The sequence below is a fragment of the Falco cherrug genome, chromosome 2 (genome assembly GCF_023634085.1).
Source record: "Falco cherrug isolate bFalChe1 chromosome 2, bFalChe1.pri, whole genome shotgun sequence".
NCBI classification, from domain to species: domain Eukaryota; kingdom Metazoa; phylum Chordata; class Aves; order Falconiformes; family Falconidae; genus Falco; species Falco cherrug.
Window position 1 is genome coordinate 1514360 of NC_073698.1, and position 17717 is coordinate 1532076.

The 17717-nt window shown below is 43.8% G+C and overlaps 1 protein-coding gene across 18 annotated transcripts in view; it reads left to right on the forward strand.

Annotated features, from left to right (window-relative positions):
- FAM168A (family with sequence similarity 168 member A) overlaps positions 1–17717 on the forward strand; it is a 223420-nt gene that overhangs the window by 20990 nt on the left and 184713 nt on the right. For 2 of the 18 annotated variants that reach the window (XM_055701301.1, XM_055701303.1), the window contains exon 2: positions 12188–12275. The exons of the other annotated variants lie outside the window; for them this stretch is intronic. The gene's annotated coding sequence lies outside the window, so the exon portion shown is untranslated. The remainder of the gene's footprint in view (positions 1–12187; positions 12276–17717) is intronic. 18 annotated transcript variants of the gene reach the window in all.

The following is a 17717-nucleotide window of genomic DNA, read 5'->3' on the forward strand; positions in this document are numbered from 1 at the left end:
ATGTCAGCACTAGCTGAAGTGATGCGACACCAGTGCTGTAATAAGGCATGTGAGCAGCGAGACAAAGACTGTTTAAATCCACTGGCTCCAGGTGGTGCATTACAGTACCTGGGTGTCTCCGGGTGATCTGTTGTGGCCATTGAAGCCAGGCTTTGCTCAGGTACCGGTCAGACCCTATTCACAGCTGTTTTCAGAAAATGTGCCACGTGCGTTGATCAGGCTTTGTCTGCATCTAAAACCTATTTCTGCCAGTTCTGCCTTGCAATCAAAACTGCTGGTTTGAGTGATATCTGAAGTGATCTAAGAATACTTAGGTGTATTGTCAAGGGTTTCGGTGCTAAATAAATTCTAGGAAAGATGAGATCCGAGCAAGCATTTGGATAATGTGAGCGAGACTGATGGGTTTTAACCTGTTTTCTGAACAGCGGGACGCGATTGATCAAAGAAAATAAATTTGGCTCAATGGCTTCTTTGTACCAAAACTTTCAAGAGCTGAAAATGGTCAGCTGAGGCGAGAGATTTGGGGTTTAGGGAAGGACCTACGTGATGAAAGAAACTGGAGCGGCAGGTTATGAAAGTACAGGTTGACAGTTCTGTCCTCAGCATTTTCCCCATAGGGATGTGCTGTGGAAGACTTCGGACAGGCTAGTGTAGCCTGGATAGTTACTTTTAATTAGTTTATTTATTAATCAAAGACCTTTATTGTGCTGTCAGGAAGATTTGAGTTTCTGGAAAGCTGATTGTCTTTACTGTTTGGGGAAAAAAAGAGTTGAAGAGGTGGAAGGCTCATTGCTGAGGGGAGGTGACTGTTCTTGAGGAACCTAGGAAGAAAGGCAAGTGCAAATTTTCCTTTGCTTCCCTCCCTGCTCTTCTCCTGTCTTCTGCAAATAATGTTTCTAGCAACTCCTGCCCATGTTTGCCCCTAAAGTAGGAATTTAGGACTTTGTTTCCATACCTGATTCTCAGTCAGGGGAAGAAATTTAGAATTTCTCAGCATGTCACCAGATGGGGTGGTCTGGCAGTGATGATGCTCACAGGGCAAAAGAGGAGGCTGGAAATGAGCAGAGGAGCTTGCAGATGCAGTGGTGCTCAGAGTTATTTTAACTATGCACTTCTTTCATGGCTGAGACACACCTATTTCTTGGTGTGATACACACACACACCAAGATGGTGTAGTTAAAATAAAAAGGGTCACACTTTGTTGCGGAGTGAGGAGCTGGAGGAACACATCTGTGGTGCCTGGTGCGCTACCCTGAGCAGGGCTTGCAGGTGGAAGCTGATAAAGACTGTGTTTGTACCTGGTTGACTAAGCTGTCCGTCTGTTTGGAAGCAGCTTGTTGGGCAGCGTACACGAGTTGTGTCGCTCAGTATGACTGCATGCAGAGTGGGCCACCTGAGCTGGAAATACATGTGAGAAATCCCTTCTTCATATGGCAGGTCCGAATTCGAGTGCGGGATCAAGTGGCTTCACAAGCAGGAGTGTGATACGTTAACTCTTGTGTAATGGGGCCCCGTTTTACAGTGGAGGAACTCAGGTTCGAAGAGGAGACTTAAATATTCATCAGAAAAATATCTGCTCACAAATACTGCATTTCCTTTTTGAGATGCCAGAAGCGTGTGTTTTCAGAGAATTTTTGCATCTTCCTATCACTTCATATATTCCGTACAAAGCTCTGTTGGCCACAGATGCGATTGTCAGGTCTCAGCATCTAACTTGCAGATTTGGCCTCAAGTGTCCGGAAAATGAAGATTACACAATTAGTTAATCGACTAGAAAGAGTTTTCAGTTGAGCATCACGGAGAATCTCTATTGCAGAAGCTGGGAAAGATCAGTTCCTTGGGGCAGTGTTTGTCTTAATGCCTGATGGCAAGACCATACTGGCTGTTCTTGCAGCTTCTTGTCATCTGTAATACATACCATCCAACTTCTTCGGCTGAGGGGGCAAGAGTCCTGCAGACAATGACTTCATTCACTCTTAAGGGTAACTTGGTTCTCGAATGGATCAAGATAGGTGTCATACCAAAAAAAAAAAAAAATGTTTCTAAAATATCATGCACTATCAGTGCTGGAATTTCTCTTTTTGTTGTGTGGCTTTGCAATCACAATGCGTATGCATGTCAGGCTTTAATGAACTAGCAATATGAAAAATAAAAATTTGCAGTATGGAACTATGTTTATTGTTAAAATGTTAAATAAGAACTGCAGCTCTAACATAAATAGTGTGAGGTTGATAGTTACTTTGCACAAATAGTGTTAGGAGGGTTTCTCCCTAACATAAGAAAATAGTTTATGTTTCTTACTATTTTATTTTATTTGATGTTGGAGTATGCTGAGACTGGGAAAATCCTGAATCCTGGATACCAAAGAACATAATGATGGGGAGTGGCAAAGGCCCCGTGTGCTGAGCCTGTGGGGATGGAGTAGGGTGCCTGCTGTTGGCATACATAAAGGGCCCGAGTGAAGGAGTAGGAGGATGAAATATTATGTGTTTAATTGTGCAAATTAACTTGTAAAAGCTGTACTTTTCAGAGGTGTATAATTTGGCCAGTTAGGGCTGATTTTTATGAGCATACTTAAAAACACATTTTCAATGTCTGTTAAATTTGCCTCACATTTTGGCCAAGTCCTGTAACCAAGTTCTGGGTACAGAATACTCAGCTAAGGTCTGAACATAAGGTCTGAGAGGAAGCAGACCAATTTCCAGCTTCTCAGGTTGAAGTCCTGCAAAATAAAAGTCAGACACCAAAGGCAGAAAACTGTGGCTTGACGAATTACACTTTATTCAGGTTGCAATGTCACTGAAACCAAGGAATGGAAAGTGGGGGATAACCTTTATTAAAGTTGTCCATACTAGCTGCACTTTAATGATACACAATTTTATGTACAGTTACGAACAATGGTCCTGTGCGTTAATGCATTGAAAGACTCACATCTGCTTTATTCAGCTGCAGAAATTTGGATATGAAACTACTGTACTTGATGGAAATGTCATTCTTTGCAGTTAAATTTTGCCATTGTGGTTAGTGAAGCATGTAAGAAAGAAACCTGGGATGATATTCTGACTTTTTCCGGTATCATTTTTTGCTGTAGCCTGTACGACATTGTCCTTGACAGCCATCACAAAATGTTAAAGATGTTGCACTGACTAATCTAACATCGCTGGCTACACTGGGGTTTCATTTAGTTCAGCCAAAATAGCATAGCTGTGTATAAGAAGGAACAGTTTTATGTATCTCAGATAGATCTATGTATTAAGACAGATCTGTAAATCTGTCCTTAACTGGTTTTTGACCTTAACTGTTTGTATATGTGCAAATACACGCACACACCAACTCATGGGTATGGCCTTAGCCTTATATAGGCACACATATATATCTATAGGATTAAACCTTAAAAAGATCTTTTTGCTGCTTAGAAAAAGGTCTGTGCCTGTAGTTTATAAGGGATGTATATGATTTGGGTAGAAGTTTCACAAATCAAAACCTTGTCCTTGTTTTGAAGAAAACTTTGTATCGAGTAGATAGCCTACAAAGGAAAACAGAAATAAATAGTGGAAAATACCATACCAGGTGGTGAGCGTTGTTGTTGCTGATGTTTTGTGGTTTGGAAATATTCTTTTGTAGTGTGAGAACAGCAATGCACCTCTGATCAAAGGAGCCAGAAAAATGCCTGACTGTTGAAAGAAACTGGGCTTAAGCCCCTGACCAGGTACGAGTCTGTCGTCTTTCTCTTGGATTGGAAAGATGGGCCAACTTCACTACACCTGGGTCTTTCCTGTCCATCACACGCGTCGTGATTCCGTAGCTGTGTAGGACAGAGACAATGGAAATGTAATATGGTCTCACCTTGGTGTTTTTTCAGTTGGTTGAGATAATGTTTTAAAATACACTGAAAAGCATCTGCTTAGAAATAAATACGAATGTGCTCATTCAATACCAATATAGGGATTGGTTTTGAAGAAAAAAAATTGCAAGACGAAAGATGATTTAAACAGATTTGTGGAAAAAGTGGGAATAACGATATGCAAATTTGGATCATTTGCAACCACTCTTTTACTCCAAGTGTCAGTTTTAGTTTTTATCTTTTATAAACCACTCGATTGTTGAATATTGCAAAGAAATGTAACCTCCTTGGAAGAAATCAAAAAGAATCCTGCTATTGAGTTAATTAGATACAAATTTGAGTGTGGTTTTTTTTTTAATATAAAGATTAAATGATCTATTCAACTATTTCAGGCTCTACTTGAGATATACACACCTGTGTCTAGCTTGCAGAGGATTTTCCTCATTAATTAAGAGCACTTTCCTTGTGTTATTACTTAATTGGGTGTCACAGGGAACCCGATGAGACAATGAAACAGTCTTAATTGCATACAAACTAAATGCATGGATACTTCATGTACTGGAGTGTTCCATGACGTGGTCCCCAGCTAGCTATCATCTACTAATAGCAATTGCTCAGTAAGAAAACATAGCCTACTTGATTTAGTGTAGTGTTAATCAAGGATTTTTCTTTGCTATAATCAGCTTTCCCCATTTATCAGACTTACTTAAGAAGTTTTCCAAGTTTGGCAGTATACAGTTTTGAAACATCTGAATGATCTTGACTGTTTTAAGTTTTGAAAGGGGCTTATGATATCCAAACTGCTGACTGCAAAGGTAAACTACTATCTTCAACTTTTCAAAATTGCATGCAAGACTTTTTTCTGAGTGTGCATATGTGGGTGTGGACAGTGGCCAGCTGATGGCTTGTGTGGAAGACAGCTGCCCTCATGGGGTGCAGGAATGATGTTTACTCAAAAGACTCACCATGGAGTGGAGAATGGATGGAGAGCAGCCCTGAGGAGAAGGGGTTGGGGGTGCTGCTGGACAAGAAGCTCAACATGACCCAGCAATGTGCTCTCACACCCAGAAAGCCACCCATGCCCTGGGGCTGCATCCCCAGCAACATGGCCAGCGGGGTGAGGGAGGGGGTTCTGCCCCTCTGCTCCCCTCTGCTGAGACCCCCCACAGCGCTGCGTCCAGCTCGGGGGTCCTCAGCATCAGAAGGACACGGACCTGTTGGAGCAGGTCCAGAGGAGGCCACAGAGATGGTCAGAGGGCTGGAGCCCCTCTGCTGTGGGGACAGGCTGGGAGAGCTGGGGCTGTGCAGCCTGGGGAGGAGAAGGCTGCGGGGAGACCTTAGAGCAGCTCCCAGTGCCTGGAGGGGCCGACAGGAAAGCTGGGGAGGGGCTTTGGGCAAGGGCAGGGAGTGGTGGGACAGGGGGGAATGGCTTGAAGCTGAGAGAGGGGAGATTTAAATTAGCTATTAGGAAGAAATTCTTTACTTTGAGAAATTGGAAATGGGAGTAGAAGATGGGAAAAAGTGTTCACCATGCCATGTGTGTCTCTGCTCATCTTTCCCTAGCAGCCGGTAGGTGTGTAAATAACATGAATTATGGATGTAACTGCTGTAGCCTACAAAGTGCTGTGTATCTGCAGTGGAGTTAAACCAGTTTTATTCAGCACTAGACAGCAGAGCTACCTATGGGATTGGAAAACCCCCAAAACTTTGCATTTTCAGTGCTCATTCAGCTACAGTAACTTGATTCTTCCTTTTTCCCCACCCATTTTCTCCCCTTATACAACAAGTGTACCTGAAAACCTTGCCGAAACTTTTGGCCTAACCACTGTGCTTATGTGCTACTTTGCAGTTGTTTACTAGCTGTGCTTGGGAAGGTAGTCCTGAATAATGCTGGTTAAAACTTAGCCAGCAGAAGCTGGAGGGCTTTCAGACCCTTTCATTGTGGAAAACTCATCTGATCAATAGCATATTGCAGTATAAAAAATTGTTGTTTGAGGCAGAGTTATGTTTTTCTTCCTTGGAAATGAAATCTTTTGCAGTCTGCTAAGGTGTTTTTCAGATTTAGAATGAAGAGAGTCTCCATCAAGGCAAGGGAAAGACAAAAGCAGGGACCTAGATGTGGACTGTGCATGACACTGGAGTGACTTCTTGTATGAATCTGAGCAAGATCTTGTCTGGATATTTGTTCTTCACATCCCTGAAATGGAATGATTGATATTTCCCTTGTAAGGCTGTTTTTAGGCTTCTCGAATAAAACTTTTGCAGGGATCAGTTCTATAGAAGAAAAGTCCTTGTAGCTCTGAGTTTTGGTGTTGCTCCCACTTATAATGGTGAGAGCTGAAGAAAGAACTGATTTTTCTATAATGCGCCGAGGTCCTCAAGTGCCTTGTGTGGCAAATACTAGCAAAGGTAAGAAGTGGCAGTGAACCTGTATATCTTCTTGGGTTTTGTACTGTGGATATGTGTGAATTCCCAGCAATCACTGTCAAAAGAATTCAATAGTGGGAGGATCTGAATATTTTCTTCTTTTTTCATTCCATTTGTGGTTGTTACACCCTGTTTAATTTTTCCTGTTGTATTTCTGCGTATAGACATAGTCTGTGTGTGACTGCATTTTTGGTGGGAAGGGTGGTGGAGTTGGATTTTAGCATTTACCATCCTATTGCAAATATTTTTTGCCTTTCTTATATTGTTTTCTGTATGGAATAATTTGGATTATGAGACTACTCAGTATCTGACACATTTAGGTCATATATATATATGCTCTGTTTTACTTGCACAATCACTTATCTTATGCTGAAATAGGAAGAATTTTGAAGAAGTTGCTAAAACTGTGGTGTTATCGCCGTGCATATTTCTAGTCGGGGTAAATGGGAAAGTGCTAGAAAATAGGAAGCTGCTCTCTGCACTGAGAAGTGATCTGTGTTGCTCCAAGTCCACCTCTGGTTGTATTTTGATATATTCTAAGAAAGTCACAATTGCTGGAGTAGGATCCTTAAGCTGATCTCTCTGCTCTCCTTGGCTTTGCCTGCGTATGCACAGCTTGGTACCTGAAATTACTGAATGTGGGTGAGGCCGTGAGCCAAGGAAGGAGAGGATGTGATGGTGGGGGCCAAAAAGGAGAAGTCTTACTGGAATACCTCCTCTCTTCCATCCTGCGTGACCCTTTCCACTATTGTCAGCACAGGCAGGATTTACAAAACCCCGTAAGGTTTGCTGCAGCCACAGACCTTTCCCTGCATCCCCCCTTCGGGCTGCAGTTGTGAGCGATGCTGCTCGTGCCGGCAGGTTGGAGTTACTCCCCTTCCTAGCGAAATACATCAAAGATGAGAAATGATTGTGCAAATATTGAAGAAATAACCTTGTCAGGGAAGCTCAACTGCTTCTATTTTTAGGATTATTGTATTTTATATGAGAAAGGGCTGCAGTAGGCATAATGTATTTTAAATACTGAATTTCTCTTAAAATTTGCTATTTTTTTTGGCAAAGGGGATCTTCAAGTCTTGTCTGGTGGGAGAGGAAGTGATTGGTTTTGCTGTTACCTGGTTCGGTAGGTGTGGCCTATCTGTCAGAGCTTGCTATTTCGCCATCCTCTTCATCTTTCCTTCAGATTCAGATGTGCCTTCATTTCTGGAGAGAGATAAATTTTCCTGTTGATTTAAGAAAATGATGGACTTTTTGCTAAGAAACAGTCTTGCATGTGTGAGATAGCTGCAGGACATGGGAAGCAAGAATTGTGTCTGTCATGATGTACGAATAGTTGGTGTGAGAGTGTGAAAAGGGCTGTTGGTGCGGAGCAGAGCTGGAAACGCATTCAGGGGCTGCAGGAGGACCATGGCACCTTTCCCACCTGCAGAAGTACCAGGCAGGACAACGTGCTGTTTCCATTGTGTTGAGGTGCTGACATTAACGTGAACAAGTGTTAGAAATTCTAAGACCAAGGTTCCTGTAACTGTCAGGCTTGATTTGCTGTACCCATGTGTTTGTATTATGGCCGTAGATTGTATCATTCTTGGGCGTAAATGCGATACTTGGGGCTTGGTGAAGTGGGTGGTTTGTGATGTGCAGGAACATCCTTGGGCAAGTGCTGCTGAATCTTCAGTTTGTATTGACTCTTTTTGGTTTGTGTTTAAAGAACAAATGAAATTCGTTGTATCCTTGAAAATAACCTGGGCTAGTGTGAGACAACTGCTGCAGCGCTGTCTGCGTGAGCCTGCAGGTGCATGGCTCCATTCCACCCGTCGCATCCCAGAGCTTTCCTGGTGTGCAAAGGAGTCGTGTTGGTAAAGTGGAACAGTAAAGGCTTTGCCTGGGAAAGCTTTGATGAGGAGTGTTACCTGTGAAGCTGGGAAGGCACCTGTCTGCTAATACAGTAGATCAAGTTGATATTCTTGCTGATTTTAATTAAGGCAAGGATCCCGGATTGCTGTTTTAAAACATTTTGATTGTAAACTTATTTTTCTTCCTTTGGGCTTCTGTTTTCCTAGAAGAAGTTTGTACTCCTTGCTTGGGACAAGCCTTCAAATATTAATCATAAATTGTTGCCTTTTCATTAAAATTAGAACTCCTTTATTTTGGCCATTGCTTCTGTGCACGCTTATTTAATAATGACATCTCATTAGTAATTTGAGAGTGTTTAATTTTTTATTATGTAGGAAACAATGATGCATTTCAGTGATGATGTGTGCTAGTAACTAATGTCAGAATTCCCTTGGAAACTGGAATTGAGTTTTACATGGTATGGGCTGCATGAATGTGTATGTTGGTAGAGCTACTTTCCATTTGATGGATCCCTGAGGAGAACAACAGACCTCTCTCCAAACAGAATGCAATGCTAACAGCATATATGAACTGACAAGATGTTTTTCTGGTCACTGTAGACTAGATTTTCAAAGTGTTTGTGTGGTCCTGTTCCTTTTCTGCCCTGCCTCATCCCCACTGGCAAGGAAAGATCTTGGTTCCATCCTCTTGACTGTTCAGTGGTTCAGTCTCAGTTGGCATCCCCGTGCTTGCTACTATGGAAGGCAATAGCTACCAGTGAGGAGTGCTGTCCTGGGGCTTAGGTAAGAGCCCCCACCTCTGCTCCCCTCTGCTGAGACCCCATCCCCAGCACTGCGTCCAGCTCGGGGGTCCTCAGCATCAGAAGGACACGGACCTGTTGGAGCGGGCCCGTCGGAGGCCACGGAGCTGGTCAGAGGGCTGGAGCCCCTCTGCTGTGGGGACAGGCTGGGAGAGCTGGGGCTGTGCAGCCTGGGGAGGAGAAGGCTGCGGGGAGACCTTAGAGCAGCTCCCAGTGCCTGGAGGGGCCGACAGGAAAGCTGGGGAGGGGCTTTGGGCAAGGGCAGGGAGTGGTGGGACAGGGGGGAATGGCTTGAAGCTGAGAGAGGGGAGATTTAGGTTGGACATGAGGAAGAAACCCTTCCCCGTGAGGGCAGCGAGGCGCTGGCCCAGGCTGCCCAGAGCAGCTGTGGGTGCCCCATCCCTGGCAGGGCTCAAGGCCAGGCTGGACGGGGCTGGGAGCAGCCTGGGCTGGGGGGAGGGGGCCCTGCCCCTGGCAGGGGGTGGGACTGGCTGGTCTTGAAGGTCCCTTCCAGCCCAAATCGTTCTGTGATCCTGTAGGGAAACAGAACCAGGACCTGGCACAGATAGCCGACTCTTTGGGATCCTCAGGTCCTGTAAAATAAGCTTTTTCTCCCTTGTACTTAGGGAGATGATATCTTCAATGCTTTTGGACTCTTTTAGAAAACTGAAGGTACATAAAGTGTGAACCTGTCTCAGCTTTTTGATGTAGAAAATAAACGTCCAGCTCACTCAAATGAAAGATGCTGCTTTTTTTTTCTTTTTCTCCTCAGATGTGTAAGTGCTCTCTTTGCGCTTGGATTTTGCAGTAAACATTTTGCACCCCCAAATACGTATGTACCCACTTTAAGGTTTCTGTAACAGGCTCTGTGAGGGGAGAGCTGAGCAGGACAGTGCTAGGACTGAGGTCAAGAATACAAGGTTGCATAAAAGCCCAGTGCTTTTATCAGAAGGTGAGTATTTTTCTTACTCGGTAACAACGACGCAAGGCAAAATAGTTGGGTGCCGTTCCAGTTTATTGACACCAGTGATTCCTAGGAGTATAAGCTGCAGAGCAGAAAGCAGTTTCAGCATCTGTTTGAAATGCAGCGTACAGATCTGTTTGTCTTGTGATCCATCTAACCATCAAAACCCAGCCGGTGAATTTGTCTAGGCTGATGGCTTGTTTCCTCTGTGGAGAGATGCTTCAAAGGCTGCCGTACAAGTGGTTGACATGCTTCTTCACAGAGACGTGGTTGTTCCAGGAGGTTCATTAATGCAACGCTGCTTACAAGTTCTTCGGGAATTTAAGGGTCTGATTCTCTCATTTACACCAGGACGGAACTGGATAGGAATTGTAATGACTCAAGCTTTTGTAGTCTGTGTACACATCCAAAAAAAGAATTAATTTGATGGGTTTTGTGGAAATTAAGGTCAGAAAGGGATATTAGATCATCTGTGCTAATTATGAGTAAATTAGATGGTACAAATTCTGAGTAGTAAACTAAATACATGCTTTTAGTCTTTATGGGCTAAACTCTGTCACAAGTGAATGATGGGAGAGAAGAGGGTATTAATTGCCAAGTAGGCTTTGCTGGGGCATTGCTGAAGGTTCACTTGAGCACAGTTCATGCAGTAGAGGAAGAGGGAAGAGGATTCCTTCCTTCCTGGACTTATACTGATGCTCAGACTGATCCTGAGCACGTTGGGCGTGATGCTCTGGGGTGCCTGAGAAGGAGCTACTGCAGAGGTCACCCTACAGTGCTGTTGCTCTGTCATCTTTGTAGCTGTCTTTTAGGTCGCTGCAGGCTGTGGATTGTTCTTCGCCTCCTCTTGCCCAGTGAAACAAGCCCAGCTTCCTCAGCTTGTTCCCAAGTCCTGTGCTGCATGCCCCGATCATCTTGGTAGCTCTCTGCTGGGTTTTCGTTGGTTTGTTGAATGTCGTTCTTGGACAAGGGTGTTTGCCACCTGCCAGGGGCTGTCTTACCCGCGCCAGGCTGGGGCAATAATGGCTCCTCTAGACACATTCCTCCTCATGTGAGCCTGTAGTCTTATTCCAGTAATCAATGAAATCTCTGGACAACACTACCCCAAGTATCAGCCCCACTTTTCTTGTAACTGGCTGCCAACTGGATGCCAAGCCATTGATTGCTGTCCTCTGAGCACAGTGGTCCAGATTGTTTTAAACCCATTTAGACACGTATCTTTGATTGTCGTTATTGCCATAATAGGTAGCTGCAAGATTTTTATTGACATGTTCAGACTCTCTGAAACAGAAAGAATTGTAAAATGGAGTTAGAGGTTCCAAGATCAGGAGGGACTGACATAGTAATTTAGTTGGATGAAAAAACCTCCCAAAGCTTGGAATAGAGGTTTGGGGTTTTTTTTTTGTCTTTTGGAAACACTTGGTATTCAAGTAAAGGCAGAAAGCAATGGTGAGCCCATCATTATTCCTAATAAATTGTCCAGTGTTTAATTGCTCTCCCTCTCCTTTTTAAGGAAGTCCCAGTAGAGGAGAGAAAACTACTTCTGGCAGGTTTGAAACAAGTGGAGACTTCATAGGAGCTGTCTTTCAGGCCGGGGAGCTGCAGGAACGGTGCTTTGGCTTGCACTGACCAGGGTGGACTGATAGGGCAGAGCCTGATGCTTGGTAAATCCTGGGTGGGGAGTGTGATAAGGTCTGAAGCTGGCAACCACGGAAAGGTTGGGAAAGAAGAGGAGGAAATCGGAGCGGTTCCGAGATGAGTGAGGAGCTGTGTGGGAGCCCCCCTTTCCAGGGAGAAGGCAGACAGCTGCCAGTGCTTTCCTCCAAGGCAGATTTCATGCCCAAAGAGAGGAAGCACAGATGCAGGAGGATGAAGAGGAGAGGGGGGAAAAGTACGTGCTTTTACCCTTCTCCCTCCTGCATGCTCCTGGTGAGGGTAGCAGAGTCTAAGATTCATTACATCTTGTCAGGTCCCTCTGATGTACGCTTGGAAAGTTCTTCCGTGTGGGCTCAGCCTTTTATCTGCAGAGAATTGAGATACTTATTTTTTATCTACTTCTAAACTTCATGGTACTCCAGAAAGCCTTTCAGCCCAATTTAATATGGAATAAAAGAAAAAAAGCATGGCTTGATTTCATACTGAGTCAGTCAGGCAACAGTTAGAAAAGTGTAATTAGACTTGTAATTGGAATGTGTCTTAGACAATTAGTTTTTGTAAACGTGTATAATTTAGCCCGAAGTAAAGGGTCAGGAGGAACTTGCTGTGAAAGAGGTTAAAGAATAACGTGTATAACTTCTAGGCCTTCTGATGCTAATGTCTGACACAGCTGGAGAAGAGCATGTCCATCTTTTCGATGACAACAAAACCTAACCTCCAGAAACCTACACGTGAGTCAAGGCTTCTGCTCTGGCTTTGTCTCCCACTATTCATTCCAAGAACAGCCTTAACAAATCCATGGGCAATACTATAGTAACAGTGATTTAGCAAATCCCCCACCAAAATAAAAAAAATAAAATGCCTGTGAGGGAACGGGGACCTGCTCTGTGGGAGTCCATTCAGCTTGTAAAGGAAATTTCTGAAAGATGGGAGTATTTAAGGAGCTGAGCTGTGCTTACCGCGGTTGGATCCGATCTTATCCTGAACGCGCGATATATGTTCTTTATGCCAAAAGGGATGCAGCGCCTTACCCGTGTGATTACATAGCGGTAGTTGGGATGTTTCTCTTTTTGCAATCCTTTTTGTCAGGAAAGGGGCAGCCGCTCAGCCTCAGAGGTCAGCCCAGGAAAAGGGTCTGTTTCACAGACATGTATTACTCATTTGCTTGGCATTTTTGACACCGCTTGTTACAATGCCGTGCAGCTGCTAGCTCCCAGTCCCTTGTCGTGGGGTAGGACCGAATGGTGAGAGAGAAACGTCAAAACCTTTTACTGGAATCCTACAACATTGCTTGCACATGTAGTAGGGTGTGCAGGGAGTGCATTACCCAAGACCTAAGAGATCCTGCATAATTATGGCTCATCTCTATAGCTTTAGAAAAAACAATTTCAGTCTGTTGGAGTCTGAAAGAATTGATCAGTGGTGCTTGTGACTGCCTGCACCTGGGTTTAACCATAGTTCTCTGCCTGTTATTTATGTTTCACAGTCTGCACTGTGCGTGACCCAAGTTTTGTTGGCACAGATGTTGGGGCTACTGATGGGTTTCGTGGAAAGTCTGCAACAGAGACTTGCAGCACGATGCAAGGATAAGGTGCCGTAAGTCAGCTACAACAAATGCAAACCCTGACAGAGCAGGTTCTTATTTCTTGCATTTTGCTGTAATAACAGTAGCAGTGTAACACTATGATTAACAGTGAGAGTCCAAAAGTAGCAGACAAATAAAATACTGTGCCTTCAAAGGAAAGCCTTGGCTTCTCACAATTATGAAGTCTGTGCACCAGATAGATGGAGCTTCTGACTTCAGTGTTATTTGTGACCTACTTGGAACTGAAATGTTTTAAGAGACTGTTTGTTCAATACTCAATTACTTTTTTTTTTTGTAAATTATACCGCATTAGGGTTTAATATAATCCTCTGAACATGGACTAATAGATAAACACTCTCTGCAGAAAATGTCATCAATTCCTTTTGTCTTATTTTTTTCTGCTAGCGAGTACCGGAGGTGTTCCTTCTTTTTCCATTGCAAACAACCCCCACCCCAAAACCCCATAACCTTTTCTGTCATGTATCTAATATTTCATAGAGCAATCACAAAGGATAGTAAATTGAGTAAAACATACTATCCTTGGCAGGATTTCCCTTATGACTAAATTCAATATGAACAAAGAGGACAAGGGCAAATAACTTCAGTTATTCAGGTCATTTTTCATAAGAATCATAAAAGTTTGATAGAAAAGGCCTATTAGATTATCTCTCCTCTCTTCCATCTTGCCAGTTCTGCGTTGTTCTCTATGGTAACCTTGTGAAATCTTACTTGTCCAAATGGAAGAAAGATAATTTGCCTGCTGATTTTTTTTTTTTTTTTTTTTTTTTGAGTGGAAAAGAATGGATGGTCTTCTGTAGGGGCTAGCAAATACTTCTTACGCTTCTGCAAGGCTCATTTTTAATTTCTAAAACTGCCTCCTTTTCAGTAATTTTATGTTTCTTTTTTTTTTTTTTTGAGTGCTGTGATCTTATCGTGAGGCATGTTTCCTACACTTCGGCCTGTGTTTTTAATTCCAGCCCGTTATTCTAGTTGTTCAAGTATTGGAATAACCCCGAGGCTATCTGTAACAATTTCACCCCATTGTGTTTCTGCCCTTCAAGTGCTTGCCAGGATTAATACACGAACAACAACAGATTGTTCTTCCTGTATAGTGGGAAATGTTTATAGTGCTCTTAGATTAAAATAATTTTAAATCCTCTTAAAGATAGGGTTTTTTTCCTCCCCCTCCTCTAAGAGAGCTAACAGGGAAGTATAAGATGACTTTAAACCCCCCAAAACAATGAAACAAAGCCTCTTAGCAGTGGTAAAAGAACATGACTAGTCAGATAGAAGCTCGTCAGTGCCGCAGCTCTGAAGCTTGGGCTGCGTGCCTTTGTCACACACACGTTTAACTCCACACGTGTGTTGTAGTTGCTGTGCAGCTGACAAGTTTCTCGCATGCGTGAAGAAGTGGAATGTTTTTGACATTTGCTGCTCTAAATTACAGTTGTGTCGCTAGCATTACCAAAATAATACTGAAGTTAATACGAGAGTTTGGAAGGGATTTGTGTATGAGAGGTGAATCTGCTTATCTGCCAGCTAAAAAGTCACTGAGCCAGTAATTTCTTCAATCATCACAGTGTTACGGTTATGCGGAGGTGCTGGTGAAATGACAGATCTTGTCTTGTTTCTGCAAAAAAATCTGGATTGTGACTCTTGAGTGAATGGGGATATGTCTCAGGTCCCTGGGGAACAGGGAATCTATGTGTGGTTTGATGTCGTAAAACAGTTTGGCACAATTTTGGGGTGTACACTGTGGGGTATGACCCTACGCCAGGAGGTCTGGGGTCCACACGCATGGGTCGTCTTCATCTCTTCAGCACCTCAACTGTAAATTGCTAGGGGTTGAATTTTGGAGGGAGAATAAGGGAAAAGAACGTGGCCAGCTGAGTCTGGGGGGAATTAGGTGCCTTAGTCTGTTGGCATCTTAAAAAAGTCCCAGCATGTATTCTTAGCATCTTAAAAAAGTCTCAGCATCCTCTATTTGGGCCTCTCCAGCCTCTGCTGGGTTCCTGCAGTTATTGTAGCCTCGTGGGTAATGTTAGGAAAATCAGGCAAGTCTATAATTTATGAACGTGAGACGTATTAAATGTGACAGGGAAAACAACTGAAAATTAGGATACACAGAATGAACATTTGTGAATGCAGCAGAGGATTCTTGGAAGCTGGTTGTGTATCTTAATGGAACTGATATACTGGTATAATGAAGGGAAATAAACTTTTAATGCACAACAGCCTGGATTTTTTGGATAATTGATTTTTATGATACATGTAGCTGGTCATATTTTAGTCTAAAAAATGGTGTATCTCGAGCTTGGGTCTCCTGGTCAGACACATAAGAAAATGACATTTTATGCTTAACACCACACATCATAGCCTTTCCTCTGTCTCAATACCTGCACAACACGTTAACACGTTTTGGTGCCGCTCCTGGGCAGCCTGCATCCCGGTCCCCGCATGGGAGCGCAGACCTGAGGGGTGTCCCTGCTGTCGGTGGCTCCATGTTGTGAGGTTTGTCTGTCTTTCAAAATGGAAGAGGGGACTATGGTCTGTGGCAACACACAGTGATTTTATATAAAAATACTCTTTTTGGGGGTGTGTGGGGAGTGGTTTAACTGTGGGGTGGAATAAAACTATGACATCCTTTCCTTCCATTCTCCATAAAATACATGTATGTAAGGGTGACCGTGTACAGACTTGAAGTAAATTAATTTTGTTTGCAAAAGCACTATAATTATACAGTTCTTCTGCCAGTTTGGCACAGGAAGACAAGTAAAATCTCAAGTGGAATGTTTTCCCAATGAAAAAGTCTTTCTGTATGTTTTTTTTTTTCTTTAGCTTGAACGTAATAATCTGATTGGCAAACCTTTTAAAAAACTAATTGCATAGCTTATAGCATGAAATGATTGCCACTGTAGGAGTTACCGCTTTTGCATACATGGGGGGGCGGGGGGAGCAAACTCTGGGCTGTTAAGATCTGCAGGGTTGTCCTCTTCAGGAGACTGATGGGCTGCAGTGACCTGGAATACATCCAGCTGGTGTGTCTCCTTTGCTACCAGCGCTGCATTTCTTCATCTTTTAACGCAATTCCTACTCTCGGTGGCAGCTGTTTAATTCTTCTGCCAAGGATAGATTCAGGGGAGGAAAAAAAAAAAAACCCAAAAACTGCAGAGGAAGGAATTGTTTAGAATATTGGGTCTAAACATAGATGACGGTGGTGATCACTGGTTCCATTTTTAGCCTGGCTTCCTAAAGAAATGAGGCTTATGCAGCAGTGACATCTGTTAGTTTGCCGCTTCCTCACAGATTTTAAGTGTGTGGGTCAACTTCAACCAAATTTTGATTAAAAAATAAGTTTTGCTGCAGGCTTTGACATTTGGTGGATGGTGACATTTGGAGAAGGGCAGATTTCTGAGCTCAGTGGGGATCTCTTTCTGCCTGCCTGCCTGCAGGCACCAGTGGTGGGGCACGCGACAGAGAGGGGGTCTCGCAAAGCAGGGGAGCAAGAGAGGTGAAGGAGAACATGGTGCCTCGCGGCGGGTAAGCTGTGATACGACTGTCAGGGTAGAGAATAAAAGTGATGGGAAGACCAGGATGCAGTAGTTCCCTGGCTCAGAGTGGCCTGTCCTGTGTCACTAGGTGTAGGCTCCCACCAGAAAGAGATGTCTTCTCCTGCTCTGTTCTCACCCCTCCTTGTGCTAGCATGAACTTTTGTGGATCACTACTAATTAGGAAACATTTTTGGCCGTGTTATTTGGAGCTTAGATCAGCTTAAAGCAATTGTGAAGGTGAAGCCCAGCGAGGCGACAATGGGGGAAACCTGTTTGTGGCGTGAATCATTCCTCCCGTTGTGCAAAGCCACTTTGACTTAATGAGCCTGGCTTTGGGCAGGATTAGTCCCGCTGGCTGTGCCATCTGAGTGTGATCCAAGGGAGCGAGCAAGTGTTACTGGGAGAGGGTATCAGACAGCACCTCAATGTCAACCATGGCAATTGTGGAAAGAAGAGAGGTTGGTGAGTCCTCATGTTTTCTCTGCTGATGCTTTAGAATAGAATAGCACAGCACAGCACAGAACATTTCACTTGGAAGGGACCTACAACGATCATCTTGTCCAACTGCCTGACCAGTTCAGGGCTGACCGACACTTAAAGCGGGTTGTGAAGGGCAATGTCCAAATGCCTCTTAAACTCCGACAGGCGTGGGGCACCAACCACCTCTCCAGGAAGCCTGTTCCAATGGTTGACCACCTTCTTGGTAACGAAATGCTTCCTAATGTCCAGTCTAAACCTCCCCGGGCACATCTTTGAACCATTCCCACGCATCCTATCACTGAATCTCAGGGAAAAGAGATCAGCACCTCCCTATCCACTTCCCTTCGAGCACTTAGGTTGTCCCTCATCCTCCTTTTCTCCAAACTAGACAAGCCCAAAGTCCTCATCCACTCCTCAAAGTATGTGCCTTCCAGCCCCATTACTAGCTTGGTTGCCTTCATCTGGATGCATTCAAGGACCTTCACATCCTGCTTAGATTGTGGGGCCCAGAACTGCGTGCAGTATTCAAGGTGAGGCCACAGCAACGCTGCACACAG